The sequence below is a fragment of the Balaenoptera physalus genome, assembly GCF_965194825.1.
Source record: "Balaenoptera physalus genome assembly, chromosome: 7".
Classification (NCBI taxonomy): Eukaryota; Metazoa; Chordata; class Mammalia; order Artiodactyla; family Balaenopteridae; genus Balaenoptera; species Balaenoptera physalus.
This window is the reverse complement of record NC_138886.1, coordinates 35,440,808-35,464,153: the sequence shown is the minus strand read 5'-3', so window position 1 is coordinate 35,464,153 and position 23,346 is coordinate 35,440,808. Positions and strand designations below refer to the sequence as shown.

General features: G+C 44.2%; 1 pseudogene across 1 annotated transcript in view; it reads left to right on the top strand.

The window, feature by feature from the left end:
• The window catches only part of LOC309663961 (large ribosomal subunit protein uL23 pseudogene), a 50,055-nt pseudogene extending 27,439 nt beyond the window's left edge, over positions 1-22,616 (top strand). The window contains exon 4 of the transcript XR_014268433.1: positions 19,258-22,616. The product of XR_014268433.1 is annotated as a large ribosomal subunit protein uL23 pseudogene (transcript). The remainder of the gene's footprint in view (positions 1-19,257) is intronic.
• Positions 22,617-23,346: the final 730 nt, after the last annotated feature.

Below are 23,346 nucleotides of genomic sequence, written 5' to 3'. Positions count from 1 at the left end.
TGCATATGCTGAGATGGACGGGGGAGAATCATTACAGAGGAGGATGGGTGGGAGACCCGGCCAGGCCAGCAAAGTGGTCCAGAAGGAACTGCAAGTGAGAACACAAAGTGAGTTTCTTAGTATCCCAGTACCGTGGAGCAGGGAAGAAAAGAGTTCGGGGTTTGCTCATATGTGGGATCAAAGTCTGAACAAAGGATTTTTTTTGCCTGTGACAGTAGCTGGTCTTTGGCCACAGTAGGGGCTTGTTCTGGTGGTGGCATGGATGATTGAGTGGACTCCTCCAAAGACGTTCTTGGGCCCGTTGCCACTTCTAGCATGAGAGTCCTGAGTGGGACCAGCCTGCACTTAATTTTATAAAAAGGAATTTTATAGAAGTTACATAAGACCATCAGAGGAAATTTGGAAAAGAGTAAAGAAGAAAAATAAAATTACCCCCAGCCATCCCTTCATATCATCCTGAGATATTGGGTGTGTTTCTATCCAGTATTTTCCATTAGCGTGGGTGGGCATGGACTGCTGCTGTGTGGCTTATCTCCATATCACATGGTATGGCTCATACTGTTTGGGCACATATTTTATCTTGCTTCTTCCACATGCTTCCATCTCCCCCCTCAATAATACCTCTGTATCCATCAGCTGTTGCTATAACAATCCAACTCAAAATTCATGGCTTAAAACAAGATTTATTATTGCTCATGAGTCTGTGGGTCAAGTGGGCAGTTCTACTGATCTGGGCAGGCCCAGCTGGTCTTGATTGGGGTTGTTTATGCATCTGTGGTCAGCTGGTGGGTCAGCTGGTGGGTCTAAGATGGCCTCATTCACATGTCTTGTGACTGGTCAGCTATTGCCTGGGCAACAGGGGTGACTGTGCCACGTGTCTCACCCTCCATCACATTCTGTGGGTCAAAGCAAATCACAAAAGCATCCCAGAGTCAGAGTGGGAAGGACTGCAAATTTCAGGGTAAAGGGTGTCGATACAGGGAGGCCAGTAATCATAGCAGCAATTATTGCCATCAATCTACCATACTCCTGATTTTCATTTTTTTTTTTTAATTTATTTTTTGGCTGTGTTGGGTCTTCGTTTCTGTGCGAGGGCTTTCTCTAGTTGCGGCAAGTGGGGGCCACTCTTCATTGCGGTGTGCGGGCCTCTCACTATCGCGGCCTCTCTTGTTGTGGAGCACAGGCTCCCGACACGCAGGCTCAGTAGTTGTGGCTCACGGGCCTAGTCGCTCCGCGGCATGTGGGATCTTCCCAGACCAGGGCTCGAACCTGTGTCCCCTGCATTGGCAGGCAGATTCTCAACCACTGTGCCACCAGGGAAGCTCCCCTGATTTTCATTTTTAATGGCAGTAGAGTTTTTCATAGATGTACCACTTTTCATAGACATACCATTAAATGGGGACATGCCATATTTAATTTGTTTAAAAGTCTTCTCAAATAACGCTTAAGTGAACAACTTGGTAGAGCCTGAGTCTTTGAGGTCAAGGAAAGCAGTGTTTCCCACCCTTAACCAAAAAGCCAAGGTTAAGTAAGAGGATTGAGCCAGAGTGTTCCCAAGGCCCCTTAGAAGCAGCACCCGCTGCACGCCTTCCTACGTTCCTCATCTGACTGAATTCAAATGTGCCAGACCAGGATTCTCAGAGCCAGTCCTGGCTGTTGAAATCACTTTAAAGAGTCCCTGTGGATCTCTGGGCCTCGGTTTCCCCATCTATAAAACTAGAGGTTCAGACTAAATGGCTGGGGGATTGGGCAAGAACGGTGTTTCTCAAATGATGTCACTCAGATCTAAAAGCCAAAAAGATGCCAGTGACATCCTTCTTACCTGTATTTTTAAATAAATAAGAAACACACAAGGCACACGTGTATCATTCTTCCTGCCCTGCAGTGACCCCCCTTTAAGAAATGGTGCCGTGTAAAGAGCAGAGGGGACAGTGAGAGAGGTGCCGGCTGGCACATGCAAGGGTGATGTTAGATGTGTGTCTCCAGGCCAGGCAGCCATCACAAGGCTGCCGATGATTGCTGGTTTCTGTTCAGTGTCTTGTCTTGTAATCTCAACATGTATTTGTGACCTTGCTCAATGTTCATTGTCTGTTAAATGCACTACGAAATTTAATTCCCATGGTTTGTGGCTGAGCGAAAGAGCTTTTAAAAGAAAGGCGGTGTATTTTAACTCATGAGCTCTTGTTATCCTTTTTTTAAGACAGTTTTTTTTAGAGCAGTTTTAGATTCACAGCAAAATTGAGAGGAAGGTAGAGAGGTTTCTCATATCCCCCCTCCTGCACACATGCACAGCCTCCCTTGTCAACATCCTGTACCAGAGTGGTACATTTTTAACCAAGGATGCACCTACACTGACATATCATAGTCACCCAAAGTCCATAGTTAACCTTAGGGTTCACTCTTGGTGTTGTATATTCTATGGGTTTGGACAAATGTATAATGACATGTACCCATCACTGTGGTATCATACAGAGCATCTTCAGTGCCTTAAAAATCCTCTGTGCTCTGCCTGTTCATTCCTCCATGCCCACCTCCACCCCCTGCAACCACTTACCCTTTACTGTCTCCATAGTTTTGCCTTTTCCAGAATAGCATATACTTGGAATCATACCGTATGTAGCTTTTTCCAGATTGTCTTCTTTCACTTAGTAGTATACATTTAAGATCCCTCCATGTCTTTTTATGGCTTTGTAGCTCATTTCTTTTTAGTTCTGAATAGTATTCCATTGTCTGGAAGTGCCACAGTTTATTTATTCATTCCCCTTCTGAGGGACATCTTCGTTGCTTCCAAGTTTTGGCAATTTTTTTTTTTAATTTATTTATTTTTGTTTATTTATGGCTGTGTTGGGTCTTCGTTTCTGTGCGAGGGCTTTCTCTAGTTGTGGCAAGCGGGGGCCACTCTTCATCGCGGTGCGCGGGCCTCTAACTATCGCGGCCTCTCTTGTTGCAGAGCACAGGCTCCAGACGCGCAGGCTCAGTAATTGTGGCTCACGGGCCCAGTTGCTCCGCGGCATGTGGGATCTTCCCAGACCAGGGCTCGAACCCGTGTCCCCTGCATTGGCAGGCAGATTCTCAACCACTGCGCCACCAGGGAAGCCCCGTTTTGGCAATTTTGAATAAAGCTTCTATAAACATCCCTGTGCAAGTTTTCACGTGGGCATAAGTTTTCAGTTCCTTTGGGTCAATACCTTAGAGTACAATTGCTGGATCCTTTAGTAAGGGCATGCTTGGTTTTGTAAGAAACTGATAAACTGTCTTCCAAAGTGGCAGGACCATTACATATTCCCACCAGCAATGAATGAGAGTTTCTTTTGCTCTCCATCCTCACCAGCATTTGATGTTGTCAGAGTTCTGGATTTTGGTCATTTTAATAGGTGTGTAGCTGTATCTCGTTGTTTTAATTTGCATTTCCCTGATGGAATATGGTTTGGAGCATCATTTGATACGCTTATTTGTCATCTGTTTATCTTCTTTGATGAGGTGTCTGTTAAGGTCCTTGGCCCATTTTTTAACCAGTAATTTGTTTTCTTGTTGAGTTTTAAGAGTTCTTCATATATTTTGAATAGCAGTCCTTTATCAGATATGTCTTTGGTAAATAGTATCTCCCAGTCAGTGGATGGTTTTGTTATTATTTTAAAGAGCTCCATGGATCAAATAAGTGAACTCCAACCATGCGTTGAGTTCTAACAGCCTAGAGAAGAGGTGGGGAGGGGGATGCTTGCTTTTTCTTCCCCAGCTGGGTTCAGAGGTCAACAGTCCTCCCAGACTGGAATAGGCAGGGCTGCCCAGCGGTACTTCTCAAGGGCCGCTGCTCATGATGGCCTCATGCATTGTAGAGACCCTGGGGATAGAACTGGCAATGTCCTGACTGCAGACTTTTCCTGCCTGGTCTGCTGGAAGAGGTCTTTCTGACACTTTGTGCTGGATATGTGGTTTTGTTCGCAAGTTTCTTTGGGAGAACCACTCCTCCCCGACTCCAGGAGGCTGTCAGTTATGATGGCTCCACCCTCCATCCCAGGCTTTCTGAGGCAGATGATCTCAAGGACCACTCTGCCCCACCCCTCAGCACAGTGGTTGGTTCAGGAGTGGGCATGTGACTCAAGCAGCCAATCAGAATTCTTTCCTGGGATTATTGCATAGTCCCTGGGAGAAAGAGGGCTTCCTCTAGATAGCCTTGTCTTGCTGGGAGGTTGTATATCTGGGCTGCCCAGCACCATCTTTCCTAACTCATGGAAAGAAGAAGCCAAGCAGAGCCAAAAGATGGGGAGAGACACGACCCTGACTGCCTGAGCCCCCACATAAGCCATGCCTGGTTGCACCCAGACTTCTACCTTCCAGGAGCCAATGAATTCCATGATTGCCTAGGTTCAAGTGAGTTAGGTACTTCTCACTTGCAACCAAGAGTCCTTCAAGATCCATCCAGCAGGGCTTCCCTGTTCAGTTGTGCAGGTATGCACTATGTAACCATAGGGGGCATCCTAGACTTATATAATACACATTCTGTTCAGCTGAAAGTAGTAGGGCGCTCAATCATCACCTCCTCTCAGAAGCCCTCTCTGATTTCCCCAGCAGTTAGTCATTCCCTCCTCTATGCTTCCAAGAATCTTGTGAAAAATATACACCGTGGAGCTAATCCCTCTATATTGCAGTTTACATACATACACACCTGCCTGTCTCCCCATCAGACTGGGAGCTCCCTTGTAGGGACTAGATCTGATTTATCTCTTTTTCCTCAGTGACCCAACCGAGAATGTGCTTACATTTTTATTAAGTGAATTATCAAATCTCACGACAAAAAACAACTGGAATATCCCATCTAGTTTGCTGTAAAGAAAATTCTCCATGTAATTGCCACAGAAAAGTACTGTAGATCAGGAGCTGACAGACTTCTTTCTGTAAAGAGCCAGATAGTAAATATTTTAGGCTTAGCAGGCCACATTGTCTCTGTCATGACTTTCATTTCTCCTGTTGTAGCACAAAAGCACCACGATGAGTAAACAAATGAACCTGGCTGCATTCCAATAAAACTTTATTTACAAACACTGTAATTTCATATAATTTCCATGTGTCACACAATAGTATTCTTCTTTTGATTTTTGTCCAACTATTTCACAATGGAAAAATCATTCTTAGCTCTCAAGTCATGCAGAAATATGCACCTGGCAGGATCTGGCCAACAGGCCTCAGTTTGCTGATTCCTGGTATAGACGGTCACTGGGCGCCTCCATCCACAGCGAGCACTGGGACAAAGTTGCGTCTCTCCCCTGACTTTGGGTCTCAGAGCTTGAAGGGCTGTCACCTGGTAGAGCAGCCTTGGCCTTCACCTGCCCTCACTATGTGAATAGGAGATTTGGGGCAACCTCCGGTGATCCACAGGCCCGCAGCATGTCAGAGCAAGAAGGACACAGCACAGCTATACTTACTACAGACCCAGGGAGCTGAGGCCGCTTAAGCTTGCTGACTGGCCCAAGGTCACACACCTTGGTGAGTCTGGGTCCCATGGGACCCGGTGTGCTGTCATCCGGGAGGCTTTCACCAAACCACCCAGAGGAGGTTTATTCCTTTAGCCACAATCCTCCAGGTGCTGGTTTCACCTTCACACATCCTCACACACTTGGCTCTCAGCTGCACCCACCTCCCCTAACCCCAAATGCCGCCAAGCTGTGACAGTCTGACGATGGCCTTCCCCTCTCACCTATGAGGCCCAGATCTCTACCACATGCCGTGGCCCTCACGTGCCAGGTCCTTCCCAGCCCCCGTGAGCCCAGCCCATACAGCCAAGAAGGCACCTTTGTATAAGGGTCTGTTTCAGAGGCCCAGATGGCTCCAAACCGGTCTTCTCCATCTGCAGGAGATAACGGACGTGCATTTTAAAAAAGGAATAAATACATATTTAATGACTTAGTTTAAGGAACTGAGAAAATATTCATTTTCTTAAACTGTTAATACATAATTAACTGATAATAAAATTAATTGGGTAAAACAGCCTAAAAATAATGCAGTACTTATTACATGAGGGAATATAACTGCATTGAAAAGAGGTTTAATTGTTCCAGAGACCTAAAAAGTCCCCAAAAGCAGAGAAGGGAAGAGACTTTGTCCAGCCCCTGGGTAAGGGCTCTGGGTGCGGGGCTCCCTGACCCACCTGCTAGAGGGGGTGGAGGTAAAGACTGCCTTTTGCAACGCAACAACTTGACGATGGATTTAGAGAGCATCCCAATGCCCACCCCAGCCTTGACAGCACCCCTTCACCACCACCAATTCCAAAAAGGAAAGAAAGAAAAGAAAAAAATCCACTATTCTGCCTGACTGAGTCTCTCCTCTGGGAGGTCTGGGAGGTTAGGGAAAGAAGAGACAGACACAAAATTCCCATAACAACTGGAGAAAAAGGTGAGGGTGCCCGGAGTGCAGTTAGAGGAGGGGAAGGCAACCGGGATCCAGCGAGGATGGGTGGGTGGGCTTTGACAGTGCAGATGAGGGAGGCACAGGAGCAGTGGCCCCAGGCAGGGAGGCACAGGGAGCCACAGGAAACAGCTAGAATTTTATCTGGCTGAAACAGGACCCAGGAAGGGCTGGGACAGTGGGTCACAGGTGTGCGAGGAAAGCACTGGCTCTGGCCACCACGCCTGGGGCAGCCCAGCAAGCTCTGGGTCCCACTGTAGACCCTGCCTTTTATTATTCCTCTCTCTTGTGAATTCAGGTGGGGAAGGGTCTGCTGAGAGTCATGCCAGAATTCACAGGAGAAAGATTCTGCAATTTCTTTTAGCTCTGTAACTCTGGACAAAGTATTCAGTATTAATTCAGTTGACCATGACGTCTTCTGTGTGCGCGACTGACAGACCAAATTACCTTTCCTTATCTCCTTGGGAGAAAAAAGGACCATTTATTTGACATACTTCATAATCATTTCACCTGCTTGCCCCCTACGGAGAGCACGGGTGACCCAGTTCCCTCCCTCCTGCACAAGGCAGGAAGCATGTCCTCTAATAAAGCCCAGTTTCTAAAGAATGCTTTTAATCTTGGACTAGTGAGCATGATTTTCAATTGTATTTTTAATTCTCTATCTACTTTTTAAAAGCCCATGTTTCCATCCTCTCTAATTCTCAGCTCATCAGAGCTGGGAGGGAGCTGGGACCTCACACACTCTCATCTCCTGCTTGGCATCTGCTGCGTGGAGAAGTCAGTGGGCGAAATCTGCTGGGGATTCAGAGGTGAGGGCTCTGTGCCACCCACGGGACACTGTTCTCTAGATGGTGGCTTGGAAATCCCTGGCTTATTGTGCCTGGCTTATTTCACTTAGTGTAATGTCCTCAAGGTTCATCCATGTTATAGTATGTTAGTATATGTCAGAATTTCCTTCCTTTTGTGGGGGGGCAGGGGGAGGTGAGAATCTCAGTTCCTTGACCAGGGATTGAACCCTGGCCATGGCAGTGAAAGCCCGGAATCCTAACCACTAGGCAACCAGGGAACTCCCCCAGAATTTCCTTCCTTTTTAAGGTTGAATAATATCCTATTGTATGTATACACCACATGTTGTTTATCCATTCATCCACTGAGGGATACTTGGGTTGCTTCCATATTTTGGCTATTGTGAATACTGCTGCTGTGAACAGAAGTGTCTCTTCAAGTCCCTGCTTTCAACTCTTTTGGGTATATACTCAAGAAGTGGGATTGCTGGATCAGATGGTAATTCTATTTTTAATTTTTTGAGCAGAAGCAGCTTTTACTTATTACTCCTCTGGCCTTCTTCCACTCCTCAGGCTGGAGGCCAAGCCAGGCAGCAAATGAGAGCATGAGAAAGCAGTTTAGGGCTTCTCCAGAGAAAGGGAAAACTGACTGTGGGGTGATTTGCACCCACCCACCAGGTTCTGTACACAGCCTCTCAGGGCTTCCTCTGGGGATTTCAAGTCAATGTTTCCTGGGATTTCCAAGACCCTTGCTCTGGACCCTGCCCTTGGGAGCCAGCAGGGGAAGGATTCACATATCAAATAGGATAATAAGCGCCTGGGACCTGGGAGGTGGGTATGATCATTATCCCATTTTACAGATGAGAGTCCTGATGCTCAGAGAGGTTAAATGAGGGGCCCAAGGTCCCAGCTAGAAAGTGATGAGGCTCAGACTCAAGCTCAGCTCTGTCCATGTTCTTTCCACTACCTCATGCTGCCTCTGCTGGCATTTAAATGCGTGTGGAGATGTAAAAACCTCGTGCTACAGGAAGAAGTGTCTAGCGGCATGGATGGGAGAGACTGATTCTGACTTAGGAAGCTGGAAGTTTCCTTGGAGGAGCCACATTATAGCAGAACTTTGAAAAACAGGTAGATGTTGGAAGTTGGAGGAGATGGGGGGAACTGGGTGAAAAGCTCCTTGAATGGTTCTGTCTGGTGAGAGGTGATAGATCTTAAATGTGGTAGAGATTTTCTTTTAAGACTGTAGCTCTAGACTATTAAGTTTGAAAGGTTTACAAAATGAATAATTTTATATGAAAATAAACATTTACAAGGTCAACTCAAAAAGAGGCCGTATAAGAAATTGGAAAACTTTCACTTTCTGCATTGTATATTTCTATAATATTTGAACTATAAATGAACATATATTACTTTTGGAATCTGAAAAATAAATATATAAAAATTAAATAGGTATATTATTGTGGAAAATATGTATGATATATTGTTAGGTGTAAAAAAACAGATTGCAAATCAGTATATGTAGAGAATGACCCCACTTATGTAAGTAAATGTGTGAATGTGTGTATTTGTTTTTGTTTTTAAAACTGTTCTTTTTTTAAAATTAATTAATTTATTTTTATTTTTGGCTGTGTTGGGTCTTCGTTTCTGTGCGAGGGCTTTCTCTAGTTGCGGCGAGCAGGGGCCACTCTTCATCACAGTGCGCAGGCCTCTCACTGTCACGGCCTCTCTTGTTGCGGAGCACAGGCTCCAGACACGCAGGCTCAGTAGTTGTGGCTCACGGGCCCAGTTGCTCCGTGGCATGTGGGATCTTCGCAGACCAGGGCTCGAACCCGTGTCCCCTGCATTGGCAGGCAGATTCTCAACCGCTGCGCCACCAGGGAAGCTGGTGAGTGTGTATTTGAAAGGATATACACCAAAATTCTCTCAATGTTTATCCCTGGGAAGTAGAACTATGGGTGACTTTCTCTTTTCTATCATTTGTATTTTACACTAAGAAAAAAAATTAATTTGAAGAGAAACCTAGATGAGGTTGGGTATGGTGATGTGATACCTTTTCAGATACAACACCAAAGACAATCCAAGAAAGAAGTAATTAATAAGCTGGACTTCATTAAAATTAAAGACTTCTGCTCTGCAAAACACAATATCAAAAGAGTCAGAAAACAAGCCATAGACTGAAAACAAATATTTGCAAAAGACACACCTGATAAAGGACTTCTATCCAAAATATACAAAGAACTCTTAAAATTCAATGATAAGAGGGCTTCCCTGGTGGCGCAGTGGTTGAGAATCTGCCTGCCAATGCAGGGGACACGGGTTCGAGCCCTGGTCTGGGAAGATCCCACATGCTACGGAGCAACTGGGCCCGTGAGCCACAACTACTGAGCCTGCGTGTCTGGAGCCTGTGCTCTGCAACAAGAGAGGCCACAACAGTGAGAGGCCCGCGCACCGCGATGAAGAGTGGCCCCCGCTCGCCACAACTAGAGAAAGCCCTCGCACAGAAACGAAGACCCTACACAGCCAAAATAAATAAATAAATAAAATTTTAAAAAATTCAATGATAAGAAAACTACCTGGTTCAAAAATGGGCCAAAGATCTTAACAGACACCTCAGCAAAGATGATAAATAGTTGGCAAATAAGCATATGAAAAGATGCTCCACATCATATGTCATCGGGAAAAATGCAGATTAAAGAAATAATGAGATACCACTACACGCATATTAGAATGGCCAAAATCTGGAACACTGACAACATCAAATGCTGCTGGTGACGTTGTGGAGTAACAGGACTCTCGTACATTGCTGGTGGGAATGCAAATGATACAGATACTTTGGAAGTTTCATCAGTTTGGCAGTTTCTGAGAAAACTAAACATACTCTTACAATAGGATCTAGCAGTCGTATGCCTTGGTATTTACCCAAAGGAGTTGAAAACTTAATCCACGCAAAAACCTGCACACAGATATGTATAGCAGCTTTATTCATAATTGCCAAAACTTGAAAGCAACCAAGATGTTCTTCAGTAGGCGAATATCTAAACTGTGGTACATCCAAGACAATGGAATATCATTCAGCACTAAAAATAAATAAATAAATAAATAAACAAAACCAAACAAACAAAAACAGAGCTGTCAAGCCATGAAAAGACATGAAGGAATCTTTTTTTAAATTTACTTTATTGAAGTATAGTTGATTTACAATGTTGTGTTTAATTTCTGCTGTACAGCAAAATGACTCAGTTATACATATACACATTCTTTTTCATATTCTTTTCCGCTATGGTTTATCACAGGATATTGAATATAGTTCCCCGTGATATATAGTAGGACCTTGTTGTTTATCCATTCTATATATAATAGTTTGCATCTCCTAATCTCAGACTCCCACTCCATCCCTCCCCCACCCCCCTCCCCCCTGGCAACCACAAATTTGTTCTCTATGTCTGTGAGTCTGTTTTGTAGATAAGTTCATTTGTGTCATATTTTAGATTCCATACATAAATGATGTCATATGGTATTTGTCTTTCTCTTTCTGACTGATGTACTTAGTATGATAATCTCTAGGTCCATCCATAGTGTTGCAAATGGCATTATTTCATTCTTTTTTATGCTGAGTAGTATTCCATTGTGTGTGTATGTATATTATATACATACACACACATATATATACACCACATCTTTATCCATTCATCTGTCAGTGGACATTTAGATTGTTTCCATGTCTTGGCTATTGTAAATAGTTCTGCAGTGAACACTGGGGTACCTGTATCTTTTCAAATTATAGTTTTCTCCAGATGTATGCCCAGGAGTGGGATTGCAGGATCATATGGCAACTCTATTTTTAGTTTTTTAAGGAATCTCCATACTGTTCTTCATAGTGGCTGTATCAATTTACATTCCCACCAACAGTGTAGAAGGGTTCCCTTTTCTCCACACCCTCTCCAGCATTTGTTATTTGTAGACTTTTTAATGATGGCCATGCTGACCGGTGTGAGGTGGTACCTCATTGTAGTTTTGATTTGCATTTCTCTGATAATTAGCGATGTTGAGCATCTTTCATGGCCTGTTGACCATCTGTATATCTTCTTTAGAGAAATGCCTATTTAGGTCTTCTGCCCATTTTTTGATTGGGTTGTTTATTTTTTTGTTAATGAGTTGTATGAGCTGTTTGTATATTTTGGAAATTAAGCCCTTGTCAGTTGCATCATTTGCAAATATTTTCTCCCAGTTTGTAGGTTGTCTTTTCATCTTGTTTATGGTTTCCTTTGCTGGTCAAAAGCTTGTAAGTTTGATGAGGTCCCATTTGTTTATTTTTGCTTTTATTTCTATTGCCTTGAGAGGCTGACCTAAGAAAACATTGGTACAATTTGTGTCAGAAGACGTTTTGCCTATGTTCTCCACTAAGAATTTTATGGTGTCAAGGACCTGAAAGAATCTTAAATACATATTAGTAGGGGAAAGAAGCCAATCTGAAAAGGCTATATACTGTATGATTCCAACTATAAGATGAAAAGGCAAAACTATGGAGACAGTAAAAAGATCAGTGGTTGACAAGGGTTGGTGGGAGTGATAGAAAGATAAATAGGTGAGGCACTTAGGATTTTTAAGATGTATGTTATTATAATGATGGATAAATGTCATCGTACATTTGTCCAAACCCATACAATGTATAACACCAAGATGAACCCTAAGGTTAACTATGGACTTTGGGTGATAACAATATGTTAATGTAGGTTCATCCTTGGTTAAAAATGTACCATACTAGTGGGGATGTTGATAATGGGGGAGGCTATGCATGTGTGGTGGCAGGGGATATGTGGGAAATCTCTGTACCTTCCTCTCAATTTTGTTGTAAATCTAAAACTTGTCTAAAAAAAAAATAACTTTAAAAAGTTAATTTGAAAAAGAAAAAGAAAGTAAAGCTTGTTCAAGCACTATTCTTGCAAAAGGATACAGGCCGTTCTCAGGATGAATCTTGTCAAGGTTTCACATAACAATTAATTCCTATGCTATTTAACCTTTTCCAGAGCTCAAAAAAGTTAAAAATTTTCCAATTAATTTTATACACTTCGAATAACTCCAATACCAAGACGATATATTTTTTTAAAAAAGCATCAGATAAAGTACGTTTACCTAAAATCAGAAGCCAACATCATACTCAGTGATAAAACACTCAACTCTAGTCTAGAGGGATTCACATTTGAGTCAGAATTAAGACAAGGATGTCAGTTAGGTATCAGCAATGCTAGCGGCTATAACAAACAAAACCCCAAATCTCAATAGCTTAACACAATAACAGTTTATTCCTTATTCACCCAAATAACAATGAGGACCCCTGGTCAACAAGCACCTCTCATTAGGCTTTTCATGGACCTAAACTCCTCTGCCTCTGGTCCTGCCATCACCTAGAACTGTTGCTAGATCCTCTGACAGCAGACAGAGAGAGGAGAGGGTGGTATGGGAGTTCCACAGGCCAAGCAGGAAAGCCACTTATGTCATTTCCACCCACCATCCAAAGGCTAGAACCCAGTCACAGGGCCACACAGCACTGCAGGGGGGCTGGGAAGAGCGTTCTAGCTTTGTGCCCGGAGGAAAAGGAGACAGGTGATAATGCAGCATTCCTTAAAGAGTGCTTCACTATTATCTTACTTTCTGCACATTTTGATGTGGGGCAGGCAGGCAATGACTGCCACCTGAGCACCAGTGATTATAAACACGTCCCAATTTCAGAGATTTAAAATGTGAAAACTTAGACTCGATGAAATACTGCTTATGAATACTAGACGAAATAAGAAATGCTGTATTTGTAAAAGCCCATGGACGAGCAAGGGTTTTCCAGGCATGATCCCAAGGCAAAAAGCATAAAAGACAGACTGAACCACACAAAAATAAAAAATCCCTCACATCAAAAAAAGAAAATTAGGGACTTCCCTGGCAGTCCAGTGGTTAAGACTCCACGCTTCCACTGCAGGGGGCAAGGGTTTGATATCCCTGGTCAGGGAACTAAGATCCCACATGCTGTGTGGCAAAAAAAAATAAAAAATAAAAAGCAGAAGGACCCATGGGAGGGGGATGTGGAAATATTTGTAACGTGTGATAGATCAAGAATTAGTAGGCTTACTATTTTTAAAAGCCCTTATACACCAACGGTGAAAAAGATGAAGATCCCAAGATAAAAATGGACAAAGAAGTGTAACAGGAAATGAATCAAAAAAGAACTAAAAATGGTTAAATATGTTAACTATGTAAAACTCTTTGGTAGTCAAAGAAATGCAAATTAAAACCACAATAGGATATATATTTTTTAATCATAAAACTGGCAGAGGTCTGAAAATTGACAATGGTGCTGGCAAGGACTGGGAATTCGAGAGAGACTCTTTCACTTCTGGAAGAGGGTGAAATGGACGCATTGTTCAGCGCTGTGGCTAAGATCTTAAAAACACGCATGCCTGTTGACCCAGCCATCCCACTTCTGGAATTTTTTAAATTTCGGTTTTATTTTTATCAAAGTTAAACATGCACATAATTTTAAAAGTTGAAAAATTCTACATGGTTTCTTATGAAAATCAGCAATTCCCTGAAGCCCCTTCCCCTCAACCTCCAACACTATCACCACCCTACCCCTCTTTCTCAGTCCCAGAGATACAGGTTTCAATCTTTCTGATATTTACCGTATTTTCTTTAAATAACATGCTTATATTGCTACTTCTTGAATTTTCAGGTTTGGGCATTATCTAATAATTTCTCATCATGAAGAGAGGATTTAGCTCTCTCACCAACCCTCTCCCCAAAACACAACCCCTATAAAACACATGCACATACTGCAGCCACACACACCCACACATATCCCCTGGTCCTCAGCCTCCCAATATTGTTATTTGTCATTCTGATTAGATCAATATTCATTATTTGCCTTATTCTGGCTGTAAATCTATTGTCAAATGAGCTGTGCAGAACACTATCATTTTCTTTTCCTGCACAACATGTTGTTTTCCCTGGAGTAAATAACTGACTTGTTTTAATCATCGGCTTAATTTGCTCATTTTTATCATCAATTTAACCACAAACTCTCTTTCAGAATTTTGAACTTGTTACTCCACTGTGTTCTGGCTTGCACTGATGCTGTTTTTAAAATCCAGTGCCATTCTCAGCCATAGTTCTCTATATATACCTACCTACTTTTTCTCTGCACACATGTAGAATCTTTTCTCTGTCCACGCACCCCATACTAACCCCAGTCCTGAGATGCTTGGTGAGCCTGGTTTGAGACCTCTTTATGGTTCTGCACTATAAATCAGGCTTCTTTTTCATCTTTGGGATATGGCTTTCTTGGGCCTGTTAAGTCCATCTACTTTCCAACTACCAAAATGCTGTTGCTGATGACTCCTCTATTATCCTCCTCCTTGTGGGTTTTTTCTTTTTTAATCAGTTTGCTATAGTTTGGAGAGAAAGCAGCATTGCACCAAAGTTAGGTGTAGAGTCCTGCTTCCCTGTGGAGGGTCTTGATTAGACTCTTCCTCCCCCCACTGGGTCCTGGGCCTCCACGTCTGTCCCCCTCATCCCACAGTCCTCTCAAAACAGCTGTTGCTCAGCTCAGTTCAGCTGGCAGGCAAATGCCCTCAGGGCAAATTAATGACCTAAGTGTCAAATCTAAGAAGTTTAAAAAAATACAGTAAACCCCAAAACAATATAAGTAAAGAGATAAAAAACAAAATGGAAACCAACAAAATAGAAAATAAAAACGGAATGAAGACCAATAAAACTAAGAGTTGATTCTTTGAAAAGACAGAATAGAAAAATCTCTGGGAAGATGGATCAAGGGAAAAGGAAGAAAATATACAAATAAATGACATTATACATGAAAAGAGTAACATAACTATAGTTAAAACAGAGGTTTAAAAGATAATACGATAAAAACATACAGCCATCTGGAGGTTTTATCTTTTCATGTGGCTGTATTTGCAAATAAAAGATTACTGAGAAAAAATATAATAAGAGAATGCTATCGACAACATTATGCCAACAAATTTGAAGTCTTAGTATTATAGAAATACATACATTCCTACCAAAACTGAAAAAAAATTAGGTATTCTGAATAGTCCTAAAACAATTAAAGAATTTGAAGCAATAATTGAAAACATTCCCACAAAGAAAATTCAAGGCCCAGATGGTTTTAGGTGAATTATACCAACATTTCAAGAATAGATAAGCCAATCTTATATGAATTCTTCCAGGGAATAGAAAAATAAGGAATATTCCCAAATTCATTCTTTGAGGACAGTATAATCTTAATGTAAAAATTAAACAGGGCTTCCCTAGTGGCGCAGTGGTTAAGAATCCGCCTGCCAGTGCAGGGGACGTGGGTTCAAGCCCTGGTCCGGGAGGATCACACATGCCACGGAGCAACTAAGCCCGTGCACCACAAGTACTGAGCCTGCGCTCTAGAGCCCTCGAGCCACAACTACTGAGCCCATGTGCGTGCCTAGAGCCCGTGCTCTGCAACAAGAGAAGCCACTGCAATGAGAAGCCTGCGCACCACAACAAAGAGTAGCCAGCCCCTGCTCGCCGCAACTAGAGAAAGCCCGCGCACGGCAACGAAGACCCAAGGCAGCCAAAAATAAATAAATTAATTAATTAAATTAAAAATGTAAACAAGTATAGCATAGGAAAGGAAAATTGCAGGCCCATTTCACTCATACATTTAGATGTAATAATCCTAAGTAACATATTATTAAAATAATTCAACTGTATATAAAAAAGATAATGTACCATAACCAAGTTGAGTTTATTCCAAGAATACAAAGATGGCTTAATATTAGAAAATCTATAAAGCTAATTTATCACATTAATAGATTAAAGAAGAAAAACATGATCATCTAAGCAGACACAGAAAAGGTATTTGATAAAAGTATATAATGATTGATGATAAACTTTTAAGCAGATTGGAAATAAAAGGGAATTTCCTTAACCTGATAAAGGATATCTATAAAAACTTCTAAAGGAAATACTACTTGTGCAAACAATAGTGACATTTCCTTTAAAATCAGGAAAAGATAAGGATGCCCACTATAACATTTTTTGTTCAGCATTGTACTTTTGAATTTATTTTTCTTAAATAAATTAATACATTTAGTGGTAGAAGTTTTTAAATAAATTAATAAAGAAAATAAATCAATGGCATACATTTGAAAAGAAAGAGATAAACTCATTATTTGCAGATGATACGATTGTCTATTTAGAAAACCCAAAGGAATCTACAGACCAATTATTAGTTAGCAAGATTACTGGGTATAAAATCAATAGGCAAAAGTCAATGAAATTCCTAGTCATTAAAGAAAAAACACAAATGAATAAACTTATGAAAATATGCTCAACCTTTGTAGTTATCTGGGAAATTCAGTTTTAAACAAAGATATAGTGTTTTATACTTGTCAGATTAGCAGCTATTTTAAAAAATCTGACACCACCAAGTGTTAGAGAAGAGGTAGAGGAACTAGACCCCTCATACGCTGCTTGTGGGAATCATTGGTACAACCACCTTAGTTAGAGCCATTTGTACCATCTGTCTCAGTTAAGTCGAAGATGCCCTAGACTCAGCAAATCTATACCCCCAAAACCTCTTCTGAGTGTACTCAAAGAGACTTTTACAAGAATGCTTATGGCAATATTGTTTATAATGACCAAAAAAAAAAGAAATCCTAAATGTTCATTGACAAGACAATGAATAAAGATGGTACATTCATAAAAAAGAAAAAGATAATATGGAGTAAGTAAGCAAGATATAGAAGGATATGATCCTACTTAAAATTGCAACATTCCACCCCCGCCTCTCTGACTTTTTTTCCCCCTTTGCACCTCTCACATTCTAACATACAGTTTATCTATAATTCATAAATTTTGCTTATCGTTTGGCTCACCCCATGGGAATGTACACACCACAAGAGTAGTGATCTTGTCTGTTTTGTTCACTGATATTCCCAGGGTGCCTCATATACAGTAGGCGCTCAATAAATATTTGCCAAGTGAATTTGTTGAATGAATAGAAGACAATATGAAGCCACATATTGGAAGTTTAAAAGCATGCAAAACAATACTACTTAATATTTATAGATAAACATCCCTTTCTGTTTTGGGTTACCTTTGTGACAGAGGTGGAGGGTGGGATCAGGAAGGGGCACCCAGGAACCTTCAAGTGTCCCCGTAAGCTTTTATTTCCTAAGGTGGCAATGGAGAGGGGAGCGTTGATTATATTATTACCAACAATGTCTGCATGATGGAAAAATTTCACATTAAAACTTGTTTTTAATAATCAGAACAGCAGCACCTGCAGCACGTACCAGAGTTTCTAAGGGTTTTCCCACATGATCTCATGGGTCAGCTGTGCACAAGGGGCTTCCTATAAGCCCAGCTCAGAACAAGGTGGGGCCCGGGACTGGGGTTCTTCCAAATTGCCCAAGAGGGGAAATCCCAGCCTGAGAAGGAGGAAGAGGCAGCCCCAGGGGCCACCCCTCCTGGATGAGACGGGAGGGTATGTGAGAACTGGGCTTTGTCTTGCACTGTCCTCACTCAGGAGCTGGGGGCTTGCTGCTGGGCCCGCAGTCAGGGACACGCTCCTCTGAGGCAGCACTGGGTTCTGTGTTAGGAGCTGTCCCAGTTCAGAATCTGAGTCCCTGTGGTCTCTCTTTCCTCCCCTGGATAATGGGAGAATAAATAATGACCCTGTTTTGTCTACCTGAGAGGGCTGTTGTGAGGACCAGACAACAAGGAAAGAAAGTTGCCCTGACGGTAGGGACCAGGGTCTCAATGCAGTTTTGCATTTTCTCCTTTGATATGAAACCTTTGAACATAAACATTATCTATGTTGTTACATAGTCTTCAAAATGATCATTTTTATTGGCTGAAAAACCATCAAGGGCTCAAGCATAATTTACTAAATCATTCCACTCTTGTTGTAGATTGAGTGTGTTTACCATTTTCCTCAACTGTAAACAACACTGCAGTTAACATCTTCATGTGCTTACATTTTACTTTGCTTTTTTGAAATTACTTCACTAGGATAAATTCCCGAGGAAATAACTGGTCAAAGTATACAAATGGTTCTTATGGTTCTTGATGGGTTTTGTCAAAGTGCCATTTCCAAATGGTTGGCCCCGGTGACATACAGGTGTGTGTAGGACCACTGCACCTTATTCCAGGAAGGGTCTAGTCCTGCCAGGGCATAATTCAAAATTCACCAAATTTGAGACTAATCCTGACAAAAGACGAGAGGAGACACTTACGTTTGTTTACCAGTTTAAAAAATGCCCTACGTGGCAATATTGTAAATCCAGTTGACAGCTCGCTTAACTGGACAGCTTTGAAGTTATTTGTTTCTTGACATACATTTTAAAAGGTGGGAGAATTCAGACAAAATGAGACTTTATTAATATTTAACATTCATAAAATATTTACCTTGCGTATTTAAAATGTTCACAAAATGCTGCCACGCTGTGCTAGTTTTGTCACACCATCTCCACAATGGGGCACTACTATTTTATTTTATTTTATTTTCCTAAAGAAATAGGTCTTTTTCTAACAACCAAGTTTGCAGCTGTAGGCCTGTGAGAACCATTTGTAAGGCAGGGAAGGAGGAGATAATGCAACATAGGCGCTTCTGTTGGAACCAGCTAATAACTATATGCACCGATTGTTAAGAATTTACTTTCTGCTGGGCACTGTGCCAAGCACTTTCCTGTGTTACCTCATTTAATCTTTGATCCTATTAGATAGGTACAATTTTCCCACTTTACAAATGAGGAAACTGAGGTCTGGGTCCTAGGGATATAGGCATTACAGACATAGCAGGTAGAATCAGAGAAAAAGATAGGACTGATGTCAAGACTCACTGGTCCTGGCTCTGTCCCTAATTTTTGGCTCATCAGTCAACTCTTCTGGGCCTTGCCTTTGCCCCAGGGAGAGGCTGAGGACGAGGGATGGGCACTGGGTGCGGTTATGCAACTTCTTTACATCCCCGCACCCACCGTGAGGCCCTCTGGAAGAGAGAGTTACTACCTTTTCTTTCCCTGCACAGAAAACCAGGAGGGCTTGGCTGAGCAAGGATGGGCCACACGGACCAGCCCAGCAGTGGGTTGACACATGCTGTGTTTACAGCATCTTCATCGCTCACTCAGGAGACCCAGAACTCAGGTCTGTCCTTCCCTTCATTCCCCAAACACTTTTTGAGCACCATGCTGAATGCAATGGGGCTGGCCTTGAGGCCACGGAGCACGGCTGCACTCCACCTTGTGACACAGCTGTGGGACTTGGGTAAGTCACTTCTGTGGCCTCTGACCGCAGTTTCCTCATCTGTAAAATGGGGATAATAATGACTACCTCAGAGGGTTATTCTGAGGCTTGAGTGAGGAGAAGGTGTGACTTAGGCCCCACGAGAGGCCCTGTAAAGCGTGAGCTGAAGTGGCCCTCCAGGTGTTCTCTGGATATGAGTCAGGTGCCTGCCAGGGACCTCAGCCTGACACCAACACCCAAAACAGACCACAAGGGAGAAAGTGTCAGGCCGGGGGTGAGTAGGACAAACTTTCCCTGAGGGTTGGAAAGGGTTCTGGGAGGGCTCCCTGGAAGAGGTGATGTGTGCACCAAAGGAAAATCAGTCCTATTGAGTGATCAGAGCTGCCACCTGCAGCCAGAACTTCCATTTAGAACCAGGACAGAAGACTTCCTGCAGGAGGTAAGGTCAGGCTGACTCCACGCTCCCAGAGAGGATGCCCCCAGAACATCTCAGGGATCTCTGCCCACCCCCTCTGTCACATGACAGATGCATTTCATTCATTCATTTGATTAATGAGCATCGGCTATGTGCTAGGCACTGGTCTCAGTACTGGAGACGTGTCAGCAAACAAAACAAATCCCTTGCTCCTTCTCACAAAGATGGTGCCGAAGGCGAAGAAGGAAGCCCCTGCGCCTCCCAAAGTGGAAGCCAAAGCAAAGGCTTTGAAGGCCAAGAAAGCAGCGTTGAAAGGCGTCTGTCCACAGCCACACACTAAAAAGATCCGGACGTCACCCACCTTCCAACGGCCCAAAACACTGCAGCTCAGGAGGCAGCCCAGATAGCCTCAGAAGGGCGCCCCCTGGGAGGAAAGAGCTTGACCACTATGCCGTCAGAACACATTCCCCCTCACCACCAAGTCAGCCATGAAGAAAACAGAAGACAACAACACACCGGTGTTCATTGTGGACGTCAAAGCCAACAAGCACCAGATTAAACAGGCTGTGAAGAAGCTCTGTGACACTGACGTAACTGAGGTCAACACTCTGACCAGGCCCGATGGAGAGAAGAAGACATATGTTCGACTGGTTCCTGACTATGATGCTTTGGATGTTGCCAACAAAATTGGGATCGTCAAAACTGAGTCCAGCTGGATAATTCTAAACATAAAATTTTTCACTATTGAAACAAAAACAAATCCCTTGCTCTCAGAGCTGACATTCTGGTGGAGAATAGAGGGAAACAAGACAATAAGTCAGAAAATAAGGATATTTCAGGTGGTGAGTGGTAAGAGGGTAAATACAGCAGAGTGAGGAGAATAGAGAATGAACGGGGCATGAGTGCAATCAGGGAAGCTGTGAAGGGCAAACTTTTGAGTGAGATCTGTAGGAAACGAGGGTGCAGACTTTGCAGATATCGGATCTCGGGAAGGACGTTCCAGGCAGGGGGAATACCTAGTGCAGGAGTGCTGGTAGGCAGAGTGTACAACATCAAGGGATTCCAGGGAGGCAGTGAGGTCGGAGGGCATTGTGTGGCCGTAATGAGCCTGGCAGGACTCCTGCATTACCCCAGGGAGCGGGGAGCCCTGGGAGAGCTTCTCAGAGGAGCAGTGGGCTTGGCTCTGGCTGCCTGGGAGCAGAGACCGGAGCAGGGCAAGGCAGAAACAGGGAGATGGCCAGGGGACCATTGCAGAGGTGACCGTGGCTCAGCAGGGTGGAGGCAGCAGAGGGAGAGAGGAGGTCGGATTCTGGCTGTGCTCAAAGGTAGAGCCAAGAGGAACTTCTGATGAGCTAGACTCTGCGCCCCCAAAGTCCTCCTGGGGCTGCAGGACCGCAAGGCTCCCTGTGGCCTCACCAAACACCCCTTGGAAGCCTCCTCATTCCGCAGGTGATTGGGGAAATTAGACCTTAAATGCTTCGTTTTTGTTTTGTTTTGTTTTTTTCCAGAAATAAAACCAAATGTAATCACTGTAAGAAAAGCTCCACCCCAAGGGCGCTGCTCCCTCCGGTGGAGGCAGAGGTTAGACGAGATTTGCAGGACTGTGCTGGCTCCCAGTTTAGATGCTTTCCATAAATTAATTACAGAGGCAAAGCGGAGAGCGAGGCCCTGGGGCGGGTCCGGGGCTGCCCTTCCCTCTTCCTGGATAGCTGGGCTGAAGCCAGTGCTGCCCTGGCCTGCGGGCTCTGGGAAGCTGCTGGGACTCCTGATTTCTGCCCGAAGTTCGCTGATCTCGGTCCCTGCGGGCTAAGCATCGTCATCACGGCAGAGGACTTGGGAGAACACGGCGGCTTTGGTCTTTCTCCTGAGCGCAGTGGGGAGCCAGGGAAGCTGGCAGGCAGGGAAGGGACAGGACCAGATTTGCTTTTTAGAGGGGACCCTCTGGCAACTCCAGGAGACTGGATTGGAGGAGAGGAGGCTGGAGGCCAGGAGGTCAGGTGGGGCCTCTCTGGAGGGATGGAGAGAAGGGAAGCGGGGTCAAGTAAAGGGACAGGAGTTCCCACTAATACAGATCCATCTCCCTGGGCTGCCAACTAGTGGCTGTACCCTTTGGGCCCAAGCCTGATGCCCATCTCGCCTGGGGCCCCTGAGCTCTTGTTGGCAGAGCCTCTTGGGGCCCAGGTCAGGCCAGTGACTCATTTCTGAACGGTTTTGACTGAATAAGACTGTTCTACCTCTCACCTGAGCTCTTTGTCCCTCCTCGTCACAGTTCAGGGTTTTGGCCACAAACAGCGGCAAATGAGAGAGGGATTTCCGGAGGTGGCTTATGGGACCTTTGCTGAAATAGTTGAGTGCACTTCACCTGCACCCTGCAGGGAGCTGAGCCATCCCTCCGAGCTCCGTGCTCCTCCTTGGCCTGTTCTAAACATGGCCACCTTGGCCTTCCGGCAGCGTGCCTGAGCTCCTCCCTTGGGTCCTGCTCAAACCCTTTTCTTCAGCAGCAACTGCACATCCTGCTCCACATCGCAGCGCAAGGCCACTCCTCCTCCTCCTCTGGGAAGCTGTACTCAGATCTCCTTGTCCTCAGCACCTTGGATGGTGCTGACTGATGGGTGCAGGGAATATGGAAGCCCAGCTCCCTTGCCTGGGGTTTTGACAACCCTGAGGTGTAAGTTACACTCCAGAGCCCCCCTCAGGATCAGATTGAAGCTACCCTCTGCAGGACAAGGCCAGAAATGGCACCATTTATCTTCTCCCCTCCCCACTCCCCACCCCCATCCCTCCTGTGCCCCACTCCTTTCCAGGCTCATTCTGGGAGCACTTCCTGGATAAATCACTTGCACATGAATCCTCAGGTAAGAGCCTGCTTCTGGGGAACCCCTTGTTCAGCCCTGCCATACCCACAGTCCAGTCTGCATATGGCATTGTGCCGCCCCCAACCTCACAGCCGCCCTGGGCCTCCGAGGCTCCATCTGTATAAAGGCGGTGCTGGGCTCTGGCCCTGTGTGAGCGCTGCTGCTGTTCTTGTCCTGGATCCCTGCTCCCCACCCCGACCCCTTTGCTACAGCTGAACTCAGTCATCAAGGAAAGAGGACTCATTTAAGAATGAGCAGTTGTTCTCAGCTCACAGAACCAAGTTCTCCGGCTGTTACAGCTCATTACTAAACCCCAGCCATGCCCTGAGAAGGATTACAGAAAGGGTTCTGGTAAAAATCCCCAGCAGAAATAACATGCTCCTGCCGCAAGGAGCCCTGCAAACCTGACTGTGGTAATCTTCTGCTCGTCTCCGCCCAAGCACATTCAGGTGTTTGCATGTCAGTGGGGTCGCAGCATCTGGGCAATTGTGCCTGCTTTTGGATCCACGTGCAGGACTTTCCACAGCTGCTGGGGGAGCTTCGAGGCCAAATTGGCCCATGGGGGGAACCTGAGTCTAGACAGTCTAGCAAGAGGCTTGGACAG